Source organism: Hylaeus anthracinus, unplaced genomic scaffold (assembly GCF_026225885.1).
Source record: "Hylaeus anthracinus isolate JK02 unplaced genomic scaffold, UHH_iyHylAnth1.0_haploid 12000, whole genome shotgun sequence".
Lineage (NCBI taxonomy): Eukaryota > Metazoa > Arthropoda > Insecta > Hymenoptera > Colletidae > Hylaeus > Hylaeus anthracinus.
In genome coordinates, this window is record NW_026534347.1 from 5,653,340 (window position 1) to 5,675,734 (window position 22,395).

Consider the following 22,395-nt stretch of genomic DNA (forward strand, 5'->3'; position numbering starts at 1 on the left):
CAACCATTTTTCCCTGAAGCCATTGAATTACCGTGTAGTTAAACATTTTTCACCCCCCAAGTGTTTCCGTTCTAACGGTTAATAATGAAGGAGAAGAATCTGGTGGAGACCTTCTATACACTGCGTTTGCTAATCAAATAAAAATCAAATATATACAGGTATATATTTTATAATAATTGGGTCAACGTAGTGCACCGTCTATAATATTGGGTTGTCCGGAAAGTCCATGCTGATTTTTGATAGGTGGTGCATATAAATAAATGTATATAACAATTCAAATGTGCCTTTGAAGTTTTCCTAAAAATTGGCACGGACTTTCTGGACAACCTAATAGAAATATAAAAGATTATTAAAGTTACGAGTTAAAACCTGTCATTTTCAAGCTTCAACGCGTAGTGACTCACGCATAACGAAATAAAAGGGCGAGCCAACGTCGTTCCTGGATCGTGCTCCTTTTCTCAAAGCGATTCCAAAACCGAGCGGTCGGAACATCGAAGAAAATTTCTTCGTCGAAATAGCTAGCTCGAAACTCGCGATTTTTTCAAAGACGTCGAATGTCCCTGTCGTTAGTTCACGCAGCGATCTACGGGGTAGCGATCAGGAAGGAAGGAAGAGAATTTATAGCGTCAGAGGAGTCATCATTATGCGCCGCCTAACACGACGGGTCGTTCAAGTAGAACGACATTGCAGCAATCTCGCATGCAAGTTACTTCGCGCAGAGAAGGTTGAAGGTCGGTCTTTCAGAGAAAAGTAAACTGCCCGGCAACGTCGTTTTCTGAAGCTGCAGAAATCCCGGTGCTTTCAATACTTTGCATAGGTCAAGGATCGCGGTCACCGCGAGACGTCATGGCGCTCGCCGTTTCGAACCGCAAGCTGAATTCGTTTTGCGATGCTTAAATTCATTCTCGGTCGTCCGCGCCTCGTAATCGATATTCCAGTGGTTCCCAAGCTCTACAGAAAGGCAAACATTCGACAGAGATGGAGTACAATGGATACTTCTGTTGTTTCAATGTTGTGGAGAACTGTTTCTGATGAATTTTTATTTTTACTTTGACAGGTCTCTCCGGTGAGCTCGTATATTTCGAGCTTTGATCATGGGAGTTGCTAGAAAAATATATATGAACAAAGTTAGTTAAGATGAGCCTCCTTGAAACTGTATAATAATTGAAATTGCAATATTTAGTCCTGTGGGTTGCTAGATCTCTTTGACAAGGATGCTTTATTCTAGAAGATCCCTCGGTTTGAGGAACACTGGGATATTGGAAGAGTTGCAACCAGCTTCATCGATTCTCCGCCATAAACAATCGACCAAGTACAATTTGTCACGTATTTCATGAACAGATCGCACTTTTGATGTACCTTAACGTCCTCCATCGGGATTAAAACGATATTCCACAGTGGTCAAAGGCGCTCGAAAAAGTCAAGTGTGACTAACAAAAAGACAGTTGCCATTTAGAAATGGATAATGTGACAGGCTATCGAAATCGAACGACTACGATGGCCTAGCGTGAAATATAATCCAAGGACGGCCTAGAATCCAAAAAGATTAATCTGTTAGCAATTTATGAATAAAAGTTGATTTCAAATGAAATTCTACTCAAGATTGAAGAGGATAATGGTCTTCCATTAATGAAAAGTCGATAATTTGCAGATTCGAAATAACTATTTCACCTTCAGCAGAAATTACCAAGAGTCTCGTAAAATACTTTTCGAGATTTGAACGAATACTCACGAGAGAAGATTCCCGAGAGTTTAAGAGGGAGTCGTCGTTTCTCGAGGATCGTCTCTCCTTGAAGAAAATATCATGGATATCATTCGGCACCAGGTCAAGTATACACGCGAGGCCGTCGAGAGAAAGGGAGAAAGAGGGAAGAAGATTCCGCGGTGCAAAGTCATAGGTTAACCATTGTGGTGTGTACACACGGTAAAGACACGACTACCACGAGCACAAGGGTGAAAGCTTACCCCGAGAGTCGTTTCTCTCTCGGGCTCGGTCGTGCGATCCACCATAAGCGTCCGTACAACTTTCCGAGGATGTGCCTCGGGGCTAGTCTCTATGCGGGATTTCGAGGATGATTACTCGCGGGGCACAGGCCCAATTTAGAACAATGGTTCAAGTCTGGCGCAATCATACGATTATCTTTATTAAACGTTTCGACCTGGGCCTTGCTCGGAATAAACGTAGCAGAGCTAAAGAATAACAGGAATTATTATATACGTATTTGGCGAGCAATTTTGATTCAATTTTTCCGATCTCGAAAATGATATTCGAGAGAGTCGTTCACCTACATAAATAGCCCCGCGAAGACTCGCGATAGCGTTCGCGGATCCAATCAGGCTTCTTCCTTTCTCTCATCTGCGAACGAGGCAGAAAAATCGACCGAACGCCCGTGCATAAATTTCCATCGAGTGCTCGACGTTGTCGTGACTTTCTATCGTTCGGGATAAAATCGTTCGGTTTTCCCACGTGCGCCGAACTTTCCCAGAGGAATTCACCGGCAGTCCCTCGATCGCTATCGATCGGCGGATCGCGCGGGATCTAATCACGGCCACAATCACAGGTACCGGCGACGACGCAGCCGTTCGAAAGGGCGCACCTGCGCCTCTCGTCATTGTGTGGAAATGATTACGCGGAAGACACCTGGCATTCCTGCGTCATATAATGCGCACGACGGTAAACAGCGAGCCGCATCGGCGGACGTGTCACGTGCGCGTCCACGGAATGTCGTTCTCGTGGCAAGGGTAATACGCCTGCCGAACGTTTTATCGGTTAATTACCCGAGGTGCCTAATTAATTAAGTGCCATCGTCCCCGTGGCACATTTGCTTAATTGCGCCGGCTACGTCGGCCAGTTAACGAACGTTTCGTACACGCTTCCCCTAATCCAGTGGTGCGCAACTCGTTACCAAGCGTAATGGTTATAATTTCTTTTGATACGACACCGTGAAATGGGATTCATTGTAACTAAAGTTTCGTGCAACGTCTTCACGGTTTGAATAACATTGAATCTATCGATGCGAGAGGATTCTCGATGTTAAAAAAAAGCAATTAGGGTTGCACTATATAGAAACATTTTGCATGCGTAGGCTAGATTATTCCTCGCTTTGTGGCTCGTTCGTTACGGTACAAGACTGATTCCATGAATTTTTACTGTTACAGCTAAGGAAAAACAAATTTTAAATTCTATAAAATAGTGTAAAGAAGTAGCCGTTCGAAATAGTAAAAGAAGTTTTCTGATACTGTAAAGAATATATGCCGTTAATATTGTTTTTCTTTTTGTTTTGATTTACTTTTCTATTTATAGAAGAGGAGGATAGACCTCCATGAGAGGCTTTATGCACCACTGCCCTAATCACTCTCGTTGCCCGACACATGGATGTATAGGCGCACGTGTATGTGCACGATTCACGGTTACAACGATCGCGGCGTGTCCCTTCGTGTCTCCTCTGGTGTATTCCTCTTGTACGCGCGCGTGATCTTGATTAGCAGGTTGTCTCCAGCCTCCATCCTCCCTTTTCTGATCCACCGGTGCACAGGTGGTGGTGACAATAATTGCATAATGTTATCATGACTTACGAAAGGATCCTCTTAATTGTGATGATAAAAAAATAGCACATATCTTTTTACAATTTCAGTGGTCACTCTTATATCGTGCATTCTAAAATAAGTCATAAACCAAACGTACACCTATGCGCTAACGTGAGCCATTCGTATATTTATAATAACCTTTCCGAGAAGGAAAGAACTTTTTCCAGTATTTATTTGAATTTATATTACAAAGGGAATTTTAGAAAAAAACAATGTACTTTAATTCGTCGCATTTCTCAACTTTTTGTTTTACGGACGTTTATCGATTCGCACTCATATGCGCTCTGTTGATAGTGCCCAGGCAAAATACCTGACGACGCAAATGTGTTAAACTCCGTTGCTACAAAAAATTCACCTTCGCCACAGCGAGCAATCCATCGTCCCCGTTCCGCGTGGTTGGTCCCGAGAGGGTAAAGAACCACCGATCCGATCGAGCACTTTTCCCAGTTTGGTTTTTTTCCCATTCGATCATGCCAGGGAACTTCCCAGACATACCGTGCACGCAGCCACCCAAGTTCACATGCATAAAATCGAGCAGCGTGTCGCTGGACGGGGTCCCTGGGCGATCACAGCGAACGCCAGTGGTACCGACGCCTAGTAATTAACTTCGGTCTTAACTTCCCGACCCCCTTCCCTTTCTATCCTTCCACCCTAAGCAAAAGGCCCTTCCCCTATCCCCCCGATGGACGCTCGCGATCGCCATCTGCTATTTGCCTTCCCTACCACATTCCAGCCTGGATATATCCAGTGGTCACGAGTGCGTCGGCCCTACTTCCAACACGTAGGAAGAATCCTTTCCGGGGCCGTGGTCCCGGAAATCGAGAGGATCGCGCCAGCGCGAGGCGTGGCCATTAATTCCATCGAATCCCGGTATAAGTAAGATTAAAACCGTGGCCGTCGTGCCTGCGGTACGTATCCGCGACCGGCACACGTACTATCCCAGAGCACGGACCGTTCCACGTTCTGCTCTTTTTGCAAAGGGAACGGCCTCGCCGATACATCCACAAGCCATTCGAAACACCGTCTAGGAGTCATGGGACGATCGGTATTAATCGCGACCAACCGTTCCTCGAATTGATCGCGTTTAAATGAACCCTTTAGATATGCCACCGTGCCTCGCAGCGATCCGCCGAGAAAACGAAAGGAAACTATTTCAGGTGAAATGTAGATTTGGAAATAAATATTAGTCGCTGGACGAAATTAACCTCTTTGCACTTTTGAACAATAATTTCATTTCTTTGGAAATCGAAGTGTCAATAAAATGATTGTCCAATCTTGGAATGAATATATTTGTCCACGTTAAAAGAATTGGCTCTGCGAATAACACAATTCTTCATATTAAAAAAAGTTTACTTTGAATGAATAGACACGTTTCTACTTGCTCGATAATCAGCTCAGGTGTGGTCGCAAGGATGCAGAGGATGTTGCCATTGCCAATAAATTCCAACCGAGAGTAGTTGCGTAACCGTTAATAATCATTAAACGACGCCTGTTATTAACGCGTCGATACGGTGAAAGTTGCTGGTTTCGAGAAAGCGGTTATTCTTCTTTTCTTGTTTTTTTTTTTTTTTTTTTTTTTTTATGGCGAACGCCTTGCGATTTCGTCGTTGCGTGGACTTATCCCTTCGTTTCAGGTAAACCTGACGCAACCACGAAATATTTCATCGAGAAATTCGACTTGTAAATCATTCGTCAATCGTTACGTAAACGAAGAACAGAATTAATCAATCGGGCGATTAAACTTTTGATATTTTACGAGATGAGTGAAAATGTTCGATGGGACACCTGTTAGGTACGGTGACTGGCATCAATGTAAATTAAAATGTATAGAAAGTTCATCAAGTCCTTTGAAATTTTTACGTAACGACACTCGAACAGTCGAATTAAAAAAAAATATATATCACCTTATAGGGAATGATAAAAATTTTAAAATAAAAATTAAAAACTTAGAATTCCTTTTTCATGAAATTGTAAGGGTGTTCATTCTAGAATTACCTAATGAAAATTATGTCTAACATGCCAACCAATAACGTATGACGTGCCATGCCGTCCGAATATTAATATGAGTCACCATAAGCCGTTAAGAGATCGATTCACGTAATGGTATTTTTGCAGAAAAGCCGTCCTGCGATTCGCCGGTTTCACTTATCGCGAGTGGAGGTACAGTCGTAAGCCGTTTTTAGCCGTGATAAATAGAACTCGTATCGAAACTGGTTTGATTAGTGAAAACAGTTTTCGCTGCGGACGTTACGGCCAAGTCTTTCGCGTTTCATAATTCAATAGGACTGAAATATCAGCCATGAGCGGCCGATTAGCGTTGAATATTTATGGACTGGACTGAAAGGTGAAGATACACACGTGTAAACGTATTTCTGGATTGCGCGAAGAAAATAAAAATCACGAGACTCGGAGGGGTTTAGGATCTGAATTCGTGAATCTTTCAGAAATTAGTTCTACGTCGCGTTATGTAATTCTTAATCGCGTGAAAACAAAATATCAACTTTTCGGGCAACGGGTTATCGAGACGGAGATGAGAACGTTTCCAAATGGAGAGAAGAACGAGCAAAGAATTTTAAATGCTTAAATCGATCTTTTTTACAGCCTTTCTCTTAATTTCCAACACGGTGGCCTCGTTCTTCCATTTCCCTCGCCACCGAAGAGCGGCTTTGTCTCACTTTTACCCAGCCGCATTCTCGACAAATACGATTTCAATTAACCGAACACGGTCGCGATTGTGGCCAGGAATTTCAGTGTCTCTTTCGTGTGATCGTGTCGGTATCGAACGGAACGTTACGTAACGGCCTGCCGTGTACAAGGATTCGAAGCCTCGGTATCCGTTGGAGGGTACAGCTTTCTCTCCGTGCGAACTTATTGCTGGCAGCGTTTTAACGAGATCGACACGAGGTGTCTTTCGGTGTCGAGCCTGCGGAGGTTGTCCGAAAAGTTTCCAGAGAATCGACGAGACAAACATGTTCGTTCCATTTCCTCGAAGCGTGAATTCAGCTTCAGGAACTATTTCTGGAAGCAGTTCTTTCAGTTCAATGCTGGATTTCGTTCTTTTTGAAAGGAGGGGGCTTTTTCAGACCACTCGACGCTGTGTTTTAAATTTCTCGAGAATTAAAAGGATTTATTCTGTTTGAAACGTGGTCTTTTTGAGACCACTCGATGCTGTTTGAAATTTACTCAGAAAGAAAAATCAGATAGCAGAGTTTGCAAATTGACCTTTGGCTGATTTTAAATCGTCTCGAGGGTCCCCTTGATCTCGAGTCAGATTTTCGAGCACCCAGGACGCACTAAAGGACAACAACCAACCTCTGGCCAGTCACACGGTTGGTCACTCTGCTTATAGCATCAATAGTGACCGAAGTGGAGAACGAAGTTACGAGTCCAATATGGACCTACGAACAAACAAAAGAATTGAACAAATGATTAATACCAAGCTACGATAATTAAGGAAATGTTACTAATTAGGTACAAGGGAAAATAGGACGGACGCGAGACACGCGCGCGCGATCGCGAGATCCGTATCGATCGAAGGATCGTCGAAGAATGAGACCGCGCCCCTTTCATACTTGTTTCGGTTGCAGCCGTGGATCGCTCGTGCCTCACGAAGTAGAGAAGGGGAATAATTCGCGAAACATTAATATCCCAGCAAAACCATATTCCCCGTCCCTGTTTGAATAATAAGTATCGTTAATAATTAATTTAACTGTCGTCAAAAATTAATTGTTAGCTGATCTAATGGATATCTATCAAAGTATAGAAAAATTTCAATCGGTTAAAGTCTTCGATGAACACTTACTCTGAACATTGTACAGATATTGTAGAGATATTGTTAAGACATTCAAGACATGATAGAGACATTCAAGACATTATAGAGACATTCAAGAAATTGTAAAGTCGTCCAAGACAGTGTGAATGCATCCAAGAAATAAATGTCTCTGGAATTCCGCGATTAAACAATCGAACAAATGTATCCACAGCCGTCGCTTCGCAAATATTGGTTAGGGCGGTGTAAGAGCTTGCCTAGCGCTTAATCGTAATCACGAACCCGGAAATCGCGTTCCTCTCTCGATTGCTTCTCTCAAAAGCGGAACAACCTGCTGGGTGTTGCATACGTCGCGCATAAACTTGCCGCAGACATTCGCCAGCCACCTGCGATACGCGTGACCGCGTGACGAAGCACGCGTGAAACTGCGCTCGATCGCGAAATTATCGAAGGATGGAACGGCTATCTTCCGGGTATCATCTGGTACAGTTTGTATACCGCGGAATGGAGCACGCCTTTTGCTGACCGAGTGGATTTATTCGAACCGTTCACGAGATGTTTTCGCGGGACGATCCGCGGGGTGCTCGGAATGTCTCGTTTCCCTCCAGGTTTTGCGCAACTTTTTGCGCTGTACAGGTGTTACGGGGGGTTAAGGCCTCGAGTAATATCGAATGCAGATGATGCATAACGAATCGTAAGTAACGAGCGGCGGATTGGAAACACTGTGTCAAGAGGTAATCTCGTGAAACATGAATGTAACGCGTACAACATTTTTCTGACTCGAACAATTGGATGTGACTCATGTTAGATTTTCATTGAAATCAAGCACGAAAATTAATCTCGTTCCTTTCAGCGTATATTCCTTCGGCTCTGTTCGTTTTCGTTAGCCGTTCAGTTTCCTTGGGAAAGTGTTGGAGGAATGAATGCCGACTCTAATGCAAAGTAAAGTAATGAATTACAACCCGAGGACTGATTTATTAAACCCCATTTCTTAACGGTTTATGAGTGTTACTCTTCAGGGTTGAGTGGATTAAAGTTTGTGTAACAAATAGTGGATTAGAAACAGCAATATTGCGTAGAACATTTTTATAATTCAAAGAGTTGTTGTGTTCGTGAGTCTTGACTGTTCTTAATTCTTCACTTTGAAATCTGTCCCAATTCGACAAGTCGAAAGTCATCTTCCGGTATATTTTAGTTTTCGACAACTAGCCAAAAGAGGAAATCGTGCAATCGATGTCTCTTACACACTGCTGGATGATTGCCTTTCAGGGAAAACGTTAATTCCGTGCATTAACAATTCCATTGCGCGGTCCGGCATGTCTACTGTGAAATTATTCGAAGATGACAGGATTCGTTTCCGCGTCGAGTCGCTAATTATCGTAACAAAGTACCGCGCAACGAAGAAAAACGCATTAAATGTAGTAATCGCAAAAAAGGAGTACGCTTCCGTGCGTCGTTAACAACGACAAACGCGTTTATTGCGAGACTTTCCGACGTGCACCGAGCGATCTTTTTTATCGTAATCAATTATGGATGAGTCTCGGGGAGTAATACGCACGTGTTCGGTTGATAGCTTGGGGAATGTAAAACAAGGCGATTTTATCGGTGATGGACATAGATTCATCTGTTTACGATGCCGTGCATCACGAAAGGTAATTAACATCGAACGAAATAATTTATTGTCGAAATGCATAAGAATAAGCCGCGTGGCTAACGAGAACATTAAACGACGGAACAATTCAATCAAATTCCACGAGTAATCGGCAAAAAGGCATCAGACGTTCGTCTTGGAGATAATATCGGTAAATCAGGACGAGATCCTGATCTATTAATAATTAATTTATACGATGCTTTGCCTGCACCAGCTCGTGGAAACTATGTTTTGCGAGGACAGCTTTTAATTTGCTTTAATCGTTGAGATGGATATGGTATGTCATTTAAATAAATTGTAGAAGTATTCGACAGATATTTGATTCATTATTTAGTTCGTTATTAATCACGTTGCTATGCATGTAAATAAAGGGTGTTGCAGATTGTTTTACAAGCAATGTATGATTTAATTATTAATGGCAAATGAAAAGATGGGAAAATCTATGAAATGCCCATAAATGCAAATTTATATAAAATATCAACAATAATATACCACGTAAGATAGGACAAACATTTATCTAAGATTAAAATAATTTTCTGTGTCTATGGAAATGCGAATCTTCATAAACATCCGCACTCCACCTATAAATATACGGTTGACATTAATTCCTTGCCAAGGAATCCGAGGTGATCTTCGAATGGAGTATTTTCCAAGTATGAATAAGCATGCGGGAAACGAGGAAATCGTAAGTTGGTCATTATGTCAGGAATCTTTTCGCGTCTGGCAAACGAGCGAGTTCTGTCGCGAAACAATGCCAGGCTCAGTTCTCAATTGCACCGTTAGTAATTTTCCCTGAGAGCCGTTTCTCTGAACTGTCCTTTGTCACTGGCGGTGTACGATGAGATCTTTTATCGATTCCGCGAAGGCATCTCGGAGTGACCTTAATAGGTGCAAAAAGTGCGAAACTAATGCCGTGGTAATTACTGTGTCGGAGTACACTAGAGCTCCGCGGAGCAATTCAATGTTCCTTTAAGAGCAACGTAATCACACGATGTATACTGTTCCATAAATAAACGCTATATTTCGCATAAACGAACGAAGGAAACATCTTCGGTAAATATAGAATTCGTAAAGAGATAAAATTAGACGGAGTCGAAGAATGCGAGCTATTAACGTAAATCGGGAGAGGGAAGCACCTTTCTTCTTCTAGTCACAGCCATTAAAATCGTAGGTTTTCCGTCGTCTATAATTTTCCATCTATGATTCATAGTTTGACATGCCATCCATAAATACTTGGTGGTTTAATGCTATGGAATAGAGACTTGGAGTAATTTTAAATTATGCTTCTCTTTGTCGTGGTATGTAGTTAAAAAGAAAAAATTATATCAGCCATTCTTTCACAAATTGACATACGTGGAAGATCAGACTTTCTTTGAAGAGGTGTTTTCATTTTGACAATACAAATTTTCATTGTTACTGCTAAAATATTACAAATACAGCATAGACAAGCATCATCATGGTTAGATGGTGACCATGGCCTAACCCATTGACTGCCTCTCCACCATTCCTGCCATTTCTTTCCACCTCTGAGCATAGCCTCCAAAATCCATCTTACTTCGCTCCAACTCCAAAGTAAACCTCCTCAAACAATACTCGCAACGAACCAACGTTCTCCATCTCAGATGATATCCCAAATGCTCAAGTCTGAGGCCCAACCCACAGGCAGCCACAACCACCATTCTCTCCCTGTGCCTAGTATCCTTTTCCATCTCGAAGCATAGCCCCCAAAATCCATCTTACTTCGCTCCAAGTCTACATAAACCTCCTTCAGCCTCCATCCTCCTTAAACTTCCATTTACCAAACGTGCCCATCGATACAATCGAAAGTACGGCCTCGGCAAACCCCGGAGAGGCGATGACTAACGCCACGACTCCGCTTAACAACGCGAGACACATCCGCGATACGATTTCGCCATATTAGTCGGAAGCGGAATATCTCGTGGCCGTGTTAACGGCGCTGGAATATTTATTCCTGTCGTAGTTCGAGATGCCTCAAAAGGTATCAGTTCGGGAACATCGTCCCCCGCGGAGAAAGACGTGCAGGCCCGGCACGCCCAGCGGACCACGGCGATCGTTGATCACGGATAAATCCCCACCGCGGACGGATTTTACATGCGGAACTTGCGTTCTCACGTGCATGGTGGTCTCTTAGAGCTCGCGCTACAATTAATACTGCAGGAAGTTGTTGAGTGGACGAGGGTGGCGGGGAGGGTGTAGCGAGGGAACATCGCGTACGTGTACCCCAGCACACGGCACACCGCCGTGAGCAACTCGGGTAATGTGTGTTTCAGATAACGAGCATCATAACGCTTTGAACGACTTAACTCTATTTACATAAAGGCATTAATTAGAATATTATAGTTCGGTGCGCTCCATTCAGAGGGATGGCTGGCTGGCGGAGACTCAACGAGTCGCCTAAGCGGACTTTCGATTCGACGTGTGGGCACGTCCAGAAGATCTCGGGTAAATCCAGTCTATCTGGGTTAGACTGGTTCGCTTTAGTGATGGTTACAGTTCGTGATGATCCACTCATGGCTTGTTGAGTTCGTGTCTCGAGGTGATGAACGATTGGATATGTTTGCAGTTGTTACGATTTATATGCAATTTCTATACGATCTATAAAAAAAGACAATTATTTAGATATTTACACGAATACTTTGAGAAACACTGCACTAAAGAATTGAATCGATACCTTCAATCAGGCACTTTGAAGAACACACTACTCGTCGCCGTTCTTACTTCCTGTTTTTAAAACTCCACCACTAACCAAAGTCTAATGTAAGTAGTATAATATCTCCGAAAAGCTGCGCTCGAGTCCAGTATTACTCAATCCAGCGTGAGCTCAGTAATGTTTCAGCCGTTATCTTAAACATAACTCAATCACGTTTAGTCTAAATCTTCTCCCTCGCTATCGAGTTGGTAGAAGTCGGTACATACGCGGTTACTCGATACTCAGCACTTAGCGTCAATTACTGTTAACCTTTACACTCTATTGTAACTCCATGTTATTTCGAGAAACTGTTATCTGAAATATATTACACGCCGACGATATAACTCGGTCCGCGCGCCTCCTATCCGTAATGCAGCAGTGTTCATGAAATTAAATTATACAGTGACACGCGGTAGAACCGTAATACTTCCCTGTAATAATTTCCGAGCACCGAGATGCGCGAGGAATTTTTCGAGATAGCGCGCCGATTCGTTTCATATATTTATAACTTGATCATTCGTGGGGATTGAGAGCATCGTGAATCAACTTTTTTAATGTGGAGCCATTAAACAGTCAATTAATCCATCTTCAAGGTTTAGAAGTATTGAAATATCGAACAGATGCCGTATGTTTGTAACTTCTGTGATAAGGAAATTACAACTAATCTCAGGAGGTTTAAAGACTCTACAGGTCTGAAGAAACAGTTTGAACCTAGACACCGTTTAAGTATGTACACGGTCTGTCTAAAAAGAAACCGAACTTTTGCTATAAAAAGGGAAAAGTACAAGTAAAGTTTTTATACATACGTTTAATTAAAATTCCAATGAAAGTGACACATTATAACATTTCGGAGATTCAGGCCGCTCTAACTACCATACTAAACGGGGTATCAAAACAGGAGCTGCAAAGGTCCTTTGAAATGTTAATTACGCGGTCTACACGCTGTATTGACGCAGAGGGAGATTATCGTGAGTGAATAAACGTGCGTGTAACAACTTTACTTGTACTTTTTTTCTTTTTATAACAAAAGTTCGGTTACTTTTTAGACAGACCGTGTATGTACCCATGAACCATTTAAAAGATCCTAATCTCTACGATGGTATCTACTTCCTCTAACTGAGACGAAATTAAGCCAAACTCGTAACGACCAAGCACTCCACGTGACACAAAACCGAGGCATTTAAAGAAAAAAAGGAAAATCGAAGAATCAGAGCTGGAGAACACAGAATACTTCCCGTTAGGCGGATGTAACGCGTTAAAAACAATAGAGTCGTACGAGATACAATCGAAATTGGCCAGCAAGTGTCTCTTATCGTCTGGTTCGTCGCAACTGAGTTTCATGTGTCTCCATCTCCTGTGATCGTATTCACTGAAACTCAACACGGCCATATATATTTGACACCTGTAGGCGTACGGTGCCGTGGCCTAACCTATAAATACGAGACCCATTCGATCCCACGAAAGAGCACAATGGCACGAAGCAACGACCTCGTTGTCGTCTGTCGTATACGGTCACGAGCGCACGAAAAGACCATCCTTTAAAGGTCGAGTGGGCGTTGGCGTTACTTCGCGGACACCCTGTGAACGCGCAGGGATAGGCGTGTTGTACAGCGCGGGCTATTGCAGGGATACCATCGCAGGTAGGACCGGCCTTGGTCCAATGACCTCGCGATCAACCAAGATGTCCTGTCCTCTCGACGACGTAACCGTCGAACGGGGAACCGTGGTCACCAGGTCGACGAACCCCAACGTTCGAACTTTTTTTCACGAAACGAATCACACTGACGGCATTCACACCGAATAAACTTCACCCTTCGTTGTTTAACGCTAGCATTGTTTAACCTGTCACGATCGGTCAAGTAACTGCTTTCAAATTTTTATGTATAATTCTGATATGAGATATATGAATTATATGTAATTGTTTCATGCATTATTGCGTAATTATTGTGTGATCCAGTTTAGGTAATTTGTTGCGTAAGTGTCGCGTGGTTATCCCCACCACTACCTCAAGCTGTTGGCTCGATGTCACCATCTCTCACATTTAATTGTAGGAGTAAAATCTTTCTACTTCGATATGTTATCTACTTTCATCCCCTAACTAAATTATTTTCGATTGTTTCGATTTATAATTGTAGGCATATAATCTTCGATTCAAAATAAAGAGATCAAGCCACCAAAATCTCAAAGTCCCTTCCAGAAAATCCTCTACGTTCCTCGATTTATTTTTCGCGGAAAATTCCTGGGGCTCGCATCGCGTCTCGAAGTATCTCACTCGGTTCTAAATGGAGTGTATCAGCATTTCGCCATAATAGCAGCTAATGGTAGTTCGTCATCGGTTGCACGGTCCAGATAGAGGCTCGTAATACCGCGAAAGTGATTGTAGGCGCTCCCGCGGAATTTATACGACGCTTTCGCTACGATGAGTTATTGGCTTTTGCAAAATGATCCTCAGACTCCGAGTCCCCCGTTCGGTCGATGTTCCGCGCGGTTATACGCTTTACGACGTGCCGGGTTTCAAGCCGGTGATACCTGTTCCGGCTACACCTTGGTGCTATCTTGGTCTTTGCAGAGGTTACGGGCCGGCAGGGATTTTTCCCCCGCGGTCTTTTCAGTTCGGATACACGACCTCGCAACAACCACGTAATGCCTGCATTATACGAGTAATACGCGAATGAAGATTCGAGAATGGGGAAGCAACTCCCTGCTTCGCCGTTATTGCCGTTGTTATTGTTGGCCCTAGGTGCAATGCCACCATCATTCTTACCGATGCGTTTCCTGATGTCTACCAAAAGGTTTTCAGGCCGTTTCGCGAGCCTAACTTCTCATTAGTTCCTTTTTCGTTTCGGAATGGAAAATACGTGGAGACGATTAAGGATGTCTTGTCATAGAGCCAATGATTTTACTTCCGTCATTTCGAAATAAAAATAACCTACTCTTTTCAATGAAAGTACAATAATGGACGATTACCCAAAAAACACCGCAGTGATTAATTATTCGTGAATATCAAAAAGGTATTGCCAGACGCACACGAAGATGCATTTTTGGTGCGCGTGGCACCCATATTATACTTCCATAAAAAGAAGGTTATTTTCATATCCAAAATGACGTAAGTAAAATCGTCACTAGTTCTTCGAACACTTGTTGTACACACAAATAGTGGATTACGTCTGGGATGAGTAACTTATCCCATTTTTATATATTCAGTCCTACGTGTTTCATCAATTATTTGCTCTTTTAATTTCGGAATTACACCTTCAAATCTGCCTTACTTAATTAACTGATTAGAATCCTCTATCCGTGCCTTACGTTCAAGAATAATTCCATTAAAAAATAGAAATCAATTTCAGTATAACACCCGTTCGTTTGCAGGAAATAAATCTCCTCGAGAAACCAACGACGATGAAAATAATATAAAAACTGACGCCGGTTATTCCGCTAATAACCGTCATCAGGAGTTAAAGGGGCGTTAAACATCTCCAATAAGAAGTAATTCAATCTACGTAACATCTTGAAATACATTCGTATACATCACGTTTCGCTGGTATCCCGATGAAAAATGGCGCCCAGTCCGCTGTTTGCTGAGCATTTTACTCGAGACATGTGTAATTATATAATATTGTGGACGCGCAGGGTTATTAAACACCCCGAATGGTAATTATGCAAAGTACGTTTAAATGGTGTATGATGCTTACCATAATTTACGAGGCGAGAAATATATCGATTATGCTCGAACGGCGTATGATATTTACCGACGTCGGTGAATTTGTCAATGACATTTTCAATTGAGGGTTCAGCTTGTCAGTTTGCCGACACCTTGGCTGGCATTTAACTTTGCCGTCTTTAGACGACAGTGCAATTTGTTCGAGTATATCGAGCCGAGTTAATCGACGGGTTCGCGAAATCGTCTAGCGCACAATGCCATTAATTATCTATCGAACGTCGGTGATCCTAACCGAATTTATCATTTCGAATCACGCTGGGTATATTTATCGGTTTTTAATTGACAGCCCCGCGGTCTTTCCCGACCGATTCGTCTTCGGGACGTCGCTCTTTCTTTAGCGATACCTCAAAATATCATTTAGTCGTTACGCTTGGCCAATCGATATACGTTCGATATTCGACGTGACATTTGTCGATCTATTTCGGAGGGAACGAGAAGGATCGTGAATTTTTTGTTTGTTAACACTTAAAGAATTTTTAGAAGATTTCATGCTTTACCGATGAAAATTCCTTTTTACTTTTAAGTATTCTTTGACAAATGAGTCCAATGGTTTCTTATATTATTATACTCAGAGCCTCTAACTATTATAAATGTACCCAGTGTATCCATTCATAAATTACTTTCGCTATTTATTTCCAAATCACACAATAAATATCAATCAATTGTATACCAACTATGGTTAATTATCACTTGCTCTCACTTAGCAGGCGAATTAAAAATTCCCACCTGCAGGAGGTTCAACAAGAGCATGATTGTTACCCATAGCGAAAGTTATAAATGAACCCAATGCATCACACAAAAATATCCAAGCGCCTAGGTCGCGAGGTTAACTACCCCTCGATTACTTAATACCTAATCCACGGTTATTCCATAAAAAGAAAACGCAGACCCGACGTGACTACCGACTCGCAATTAAAAGTTGATTTCTCGATACCCAGACGTATCCTAATTATTTCCAATATGATAGGATCGTGAGTATGAAGCGAGGAATCGGTAAAAATCGCACGAAAGTATCGAGTTTGATCGGCATCGAGAGTTCTGAAATCGTGGGTACAAGCCTAAGCGCGGGGCTTAAGCAGATTACTTTGCTGTTTCTTTTTCTTACTTTTATTTTTCAATCGGTTAATGCTAATCGATTCCGGTCCCCGGTTAAAGGAATCGAAAGTAATTAGCTCTGTTGGTTAATAACGAGTTTCGTATCGCAGACAACACGTGGAAACTAATGGAGTTATTCGGTTTTTTAACGGCGGGGACTACCGGGGATTATGGTCGCTGGGATCGGTGGAAACCGACCGGCCGATAGATCTCGATATTATTGAACGAGTTACTTTCTCGTTTTTATCGTTAATCTTAATGGGGGCCCCTTTCTTCGGGGTGGAATTTAAATTAACATACGGACTTACTTAGGTGGCCAGCTGTAAATTAGAACTCGCGGAATAATAGACGCGTGTGTGCGAGAACGCTTACGTAGAAACGCGACTGCCGTGCGCTGTAATTATGCGTACAATACCGGCGATAAGTTTCGCGTGCGGTTTGGGAGAACCGAGGCTCTTGTTTTGCCTTCGCAATTGGAAGCCTTTGTATGTATTGTGTGAAAATGTCTGTATATATTTGGTAACATGAATCAAAGGTACCATTATTGAATATCCTCCTCGACGATGGAAACGGTCCAATAGGCTACCTTCTTAATTAATACCGGCGATAAGTTTCGCGTGCGGTTTGGGAGAACCGAGGCTCTTGTTTTGCCTTCGCAATTGGAAGCCTTTGTATGTATTGTGTGAAAATGTTTATATATATTTGGTAAAATGAATCCAAGGTACCATTATTGAATATCCTCCTCGACGATAGAAACGATCCAATAGGCTACCTTCTTAATTATTTAACTACAAGGAACTCTGGATGATCGCAAACCGATTAGAGCCTTCTCGCAACCTAGACCTTGTACAATGTCTTCCTAGAAAAATAACTTGGTCTCGATTCGTCGACGTTTAATTAATTTCGAGGAAAATGGAGAACATTAGGGGCGATTTTTAACAAGGTACGTCGACGGGAATCGCAGGCGATAAATACAAAGATAGATCGCGGCAGCTGTACGAAGTAACCGTTCCAGGTACATCGGTGGCGATCCTCAAGATAAGCTAGCTGGTCCCTTTATCGATCCCTAATCGCGTCCGAACGTAAATCGAGGCGAGGCGTGTCCGTCTACTCCTGCTGGGTATCCAACGTTACAGCCGTGAAGAGTTTCCTGGTGTAAATCACCGGATTGAAAAAATCCCACTATAACCGTGGACGTTCCTCGACATCATAATAAACATCCAATAAAGAGACGACTCCGATACGATCCATAAAGTCACGTTTTAACGGCGGTAGCCTTTTGACGAGACGTTTCTCCATCGTTCCCTGGATCATTTCAATTAATATACGAATATTCGACTTGTTATAAAGCCGAATTAATTACGCGGCGTTTTAATAAGCAACACTTAACGATTAACGAATTGAACGTACTCGACGATAATCCTTCGATAGTGGCAAACGATGAGAACGATCGTTAAAGGTTTCGCGATGTTGTCTACGCGTTGAATTGCACCGTTCAAACGGCGGGTCGTCTTGACTTTGTAAATGAAGTCAGCTGCAGTGACAACGCGTCTCGGCCTGTCTCTGACGTCGTTTCATGGTAATTAACTCTATTCATTTAGGCGCAAACGCTCGGCGACTGAATAAACGTTTCCCTTCTGGTAATTGACTGAGAGTGTCGCGCGGAGTGACGCAAGTATTTTTTCCTTTTTTTTTATACGCAGATCAAACACTTGCCAGAGAGCATACGAAAAAGACGAAACTCCGACATTGTTTGCGGAGTGCTAATCGCTTCGAAGGTGTGACGACTAAATACCGGCAGCCGTGTGTACGAACACGACTCGTGTTTGCGTTTAATATGTCGTTTCTCGCTTGGGGACGCGGACATTTTGCGAAACTTTCGACAAGGGACTTCTTTACTGGCTGGAAAAATAGGTAATGGATCGTAAAAAGAAAATTATTCTTGAGAATTCCACTGACGTAACGAATTCAAGTTGTTTAATTCCATTTTTAATGAAATTTAAATTGGGTATTCTTAAACGTACACACTTACATAGAATTGAAAATAAAATCTTTTTTACTCGACAAAGTATCTTAAACCACAAAGTAATTTTGAAGCTTATTTATAAACCGGTGTCCTCTTCTTCTAGTGAATTATGAGAATGTATACCTAGAGTTCAATCGATTGATTATTTGATATCGAGCTGATGGGAGTAGGTAAATAATATCATGTATTTGATTAGGTAAATTTTTATAGGAAATTAATCGAACTATCTCGATTACGTATGGTCACGCATATCCAGTGATAAATGTGGAAATTATGATGAAAGTACAGCAAGCGTGTTAATGAATTCAGTAATTAAGTCCACTCTTCGAGATATTATCGAGAAACCAGTGTGAAACCACTTCGCTTCTTCGAGTACTGGTAATTATAGGATGATAGCGAAAAGTGCAATGGTTCAGCTATATAGGTGTTTACGCTATCGTCTATCTTACTATTCCAGTGTAAACTTGTTATGCCAAGTTTTGAATATTAATGAAAAAGACTCTCAAACACTGCAACTCTTTTTTGTTTTACTTTACAATACACTGGCTCCTTGTAGTCGAATACTTGAAATCTAACACATGGAGATGGACCCTTTTAAGGAGGTGCCTAATAACACCACCGAGCCTCAAATACTTGACCATAAGAATACATCTTAAACTCTACGTTAAAAGACGATTATGATACTTTTACAGTGAATCAGTTCCTCGAATACCGTCCTCAAGTATCGTGAGTTTCTCGAATATTCGCGAACCACCTGGGGTAGTTCGTTCATCCCAAACGAAAACATCGAGTGCAAAGTGTTAATACTTTACAAGCTAGTCCAGGTACTTTAAAAGAATCTTCTAATATCTTTACCAACTTCTCAAATACTTAGAGTCCAGACCTACCAGAGTCTAACCTCTCCTCAAGTACATATTTTGAGTTTCTAGAACATTCGAGAACCACCTAGAGTATCTTGTTCACCCTAAATATCGAGCGCAAAGGGTTAATGGGATCGTCTGGCCTAACATCATCTGATACACGTTTTTCGAAATCGTGCATCACATTAACAGGGTGAGAGTATCCGGAACAGTTCGATGTACGTGCATCGTTGTTGCGGAGTGTGCGAGGTCGTGTGGTTCCAGCAGGATGTCACGTGATATGCGGTGTGCGGTACGTTGGCCATTCGTGCTGTACAGTACGATGCATTTCCAGTTTGCTAGCCTGAGCTCTACCACCGGCTTATGCTCGCCTCAATAGAACGCGTGCTGCGACATTCTTCGTTTTATGCCGACACTGTCGCTGCCTCGAATACGCGGTCACTGGAATTAAGGGAAGTTCACATCATCGAGCACTTGTTAGAGTGATAAACAACGTTATCCAGAAGATCGTAATCCGTGATTCAAGTCGCTCTAACGACGCAGCCATCGAATGGCATCGACTGCCCGCGTAACGAAGCGTCGGCGTAGATCACTGTAGATCCTCCAGTGGTCTCTGCGAGTGGAAGACTTTCCTTGGGATGAATTTTCCTGTATTGGAAACGGAGGATATTTAAGATCATAGGGGTTGGGCTGGTGAGAAAGTCTTTTGGAAGGATTTTCCTGTATTCGAAATGGGATTGTGTAATAGTTGTTAATTTGTAGAATTTCTTTGAGGGGTGTTGGATTTATTAGAATGTTTTCTAAGATTTTGTAGATATGCTTGATATATGAATTCATTTTTTTGTCCAAGCTACAACTTTACTTTGAATAAAACTCTAAAAAAAGGATGGAATACTCTGTATTTTGCTGTATTATTCTATATCATGCTGTATTGTCCTGTAATACCCTATGTGTTATTTTGTACTGTCCTAGAATATTCTGTACTATTATGTATTTTACTGTTTCTTATGTAGTATTAAGGTGCATCGTGCTGAAGTACCGTATACTAAGCTGTATTATTTTGGAATATTCTGTATTCTGCAGTATTATGGCGTATTAAAAGTTCACTTTCCGTAGTTGTATTTATACTTGCTGTCTAACAACCTAATCGTTTCAAGCCTACCACTTATCCCAGCAGAAATCGTTTTCCAAAAAGTCTAGAAATCCGACGTTACGGTCTTCCGTCCAACCACGTAATGCCAGAGGCATAAATCTTTAACGTTGTGCGGAACGAGTGCAAACGATTAACTATTTATTGAGTGGACGGTGTGTTATCACGGTACACGATGTTCGGGTGGTGTGTGGACGCCTTTATCTCGCAGCACGGTAGACACATCGGCTACCATTGACGCGTTCTCTACCACCGACATATTTATGAGCACTTCGTCAAGGTTCGAGTTTTCCTAGACCGGTCTTTCTTCCTCCGCGCGAGCCATCTCCGCCGCCCAGGATTCCTCTGACAATCACCACGCGATTCCTCTTCATTTACCCTAGCGCGACGAACAAAAGCGCGAGAGCAGCCGGAAAGAATCCACCTAGTAAAGGTTGCAAGCGACAAATCGTCGTTGATTAATCGCGACCTTGCTGTGAAAGGTATTTCTCGTGACTGGAGACGTTTGCTAAACACTGAAAATTCAGGTATATATCGAGGTACCAATGAAACATCTATGGTACATTTAGTTTACAAACGACCCGTGCATCGCACAAATCGATCAACTCCATAAAACAAAAAGTCGAGAAATGCGACGAAATATGAAAAGTTATTACCGTACCAAGTGCTTTGACCCTTAAATTTCAGATTTTCTCAAAAAGTGAAGTTAATCGATGTTCGTGCAATGAACGACTCGACTGTCAGGCGTCCCGCCCAACACCTCGATCCATAAATCGAAACATCTCCTCCTTAAATCCTGTTGTAATTAACGAAAGAGCCCTCCTCTTCCTTCCATTCAGCCTGTCCAACCGCTCCAAGCACGCTAACGTTCACGCTTGAGGAACTCCGCGATCTTTTAACAGCCTGTACATCTTCGACGTCGCGGGAATCACGGGATTATCACCTCGGGTAATGTCAGGTGTGAATGTCAGCGAAACGCTCTAAAGCCAATGGCACAGGTTTTCCCGCGGTCGAACGGTCGCGCGCGTCATCCCCGAGGAGGAGAGGGAGGCACGTGCTGCCACGTGCGTGCAATTACGCAAAACCCATATGATTTAATCGTTCTTTCGCACGCGCAGGGTTTCGTGTCGCCCGAGCAACGTCCCGAGGATTTCCTACGGTAGGAAACTAGCTCGTGTCGGCTTCCTCGGTGCCACGCAGCGCTAGGTAGCCGCGAGAAACACGGGTACAAACCGGCCGTACAAAGGGTATTTGCGTCGATTAGCATTAATACGTCCGACGTCCAGCTGAGGAGCTGGACTCGATCTCAGGTACGAGAGGCAGCATTCCTCTTCTGGTTCTTCGTGCTCCTTCCTTTTTTTTCTTTTCGCCGCGTCTCTACGCCTACCCCGTTCCTATCTTTTTCGCCTGCCAGGTGAACCGCCATCTCTATGGTAATCCGTTCAAGATTTCCGAGGAAAACGCTGTCGAATTTTTCTCGAGTGGTCCCGTTTCGCGCCAGGCCACCGCTGGCAATTACGGTAATGGAAGCGGCCAGCGGTCGCAAGAAACAATTTCGGAGCCATTTTTGCGAGAGGAGGTATGCTATTTGCTGGGGTGTAACGTGTCGAGGTAGATCGGCGGCGATGTCTGGGATTAAGGGGAGGAGGATCGTGGAGGATATGGCTGTTCGTTTTTATGGGATACTGGGGAAATTATTGGTATTGGTTCGAGGGTCACGAGTAGACTGCCAGGTTTTATGCACTTGTAGGAAATTTAACAGGAAACTCTGCGGTACGCAATAATATACGAAAATATTGAAAGTAAAGTTTATATTATAATATTA

General features: G+C 42.7%; 1 long non-coding RNA gene across 3 annotated transcripts; it reads left to right on the forward strand.

The window, feature by feature from the left end:
• Positions 1-17,976: 17,976 nt before the first annotated feature.
• Positions 17,977-20,459, forward strand: LOC128890141 (uncharacterized). Of its 3 annotated transcripts, none has more exons than XR_008460561.1 (3): positions 17,977-18,448; positions 18,771-19,384; positions 19,470-20,459. It is a non-coding gene; the product is annotated as an uncharacterized LOC128890141 (long non-coding RNA). The 3 variants fall into 3 exon arrangements; XR_008460559.1 differs by having other exon boundaries at positions 19,490-20,459; XR_008460560.1 differs by having other exon boundaries at positions 17,979-18,448; positions 18,771-18,938; positions 19,253-20,458.
• The last annotated feature ends 1,936 nt before the right edge of the window (positions 20,460-22,395 follow it).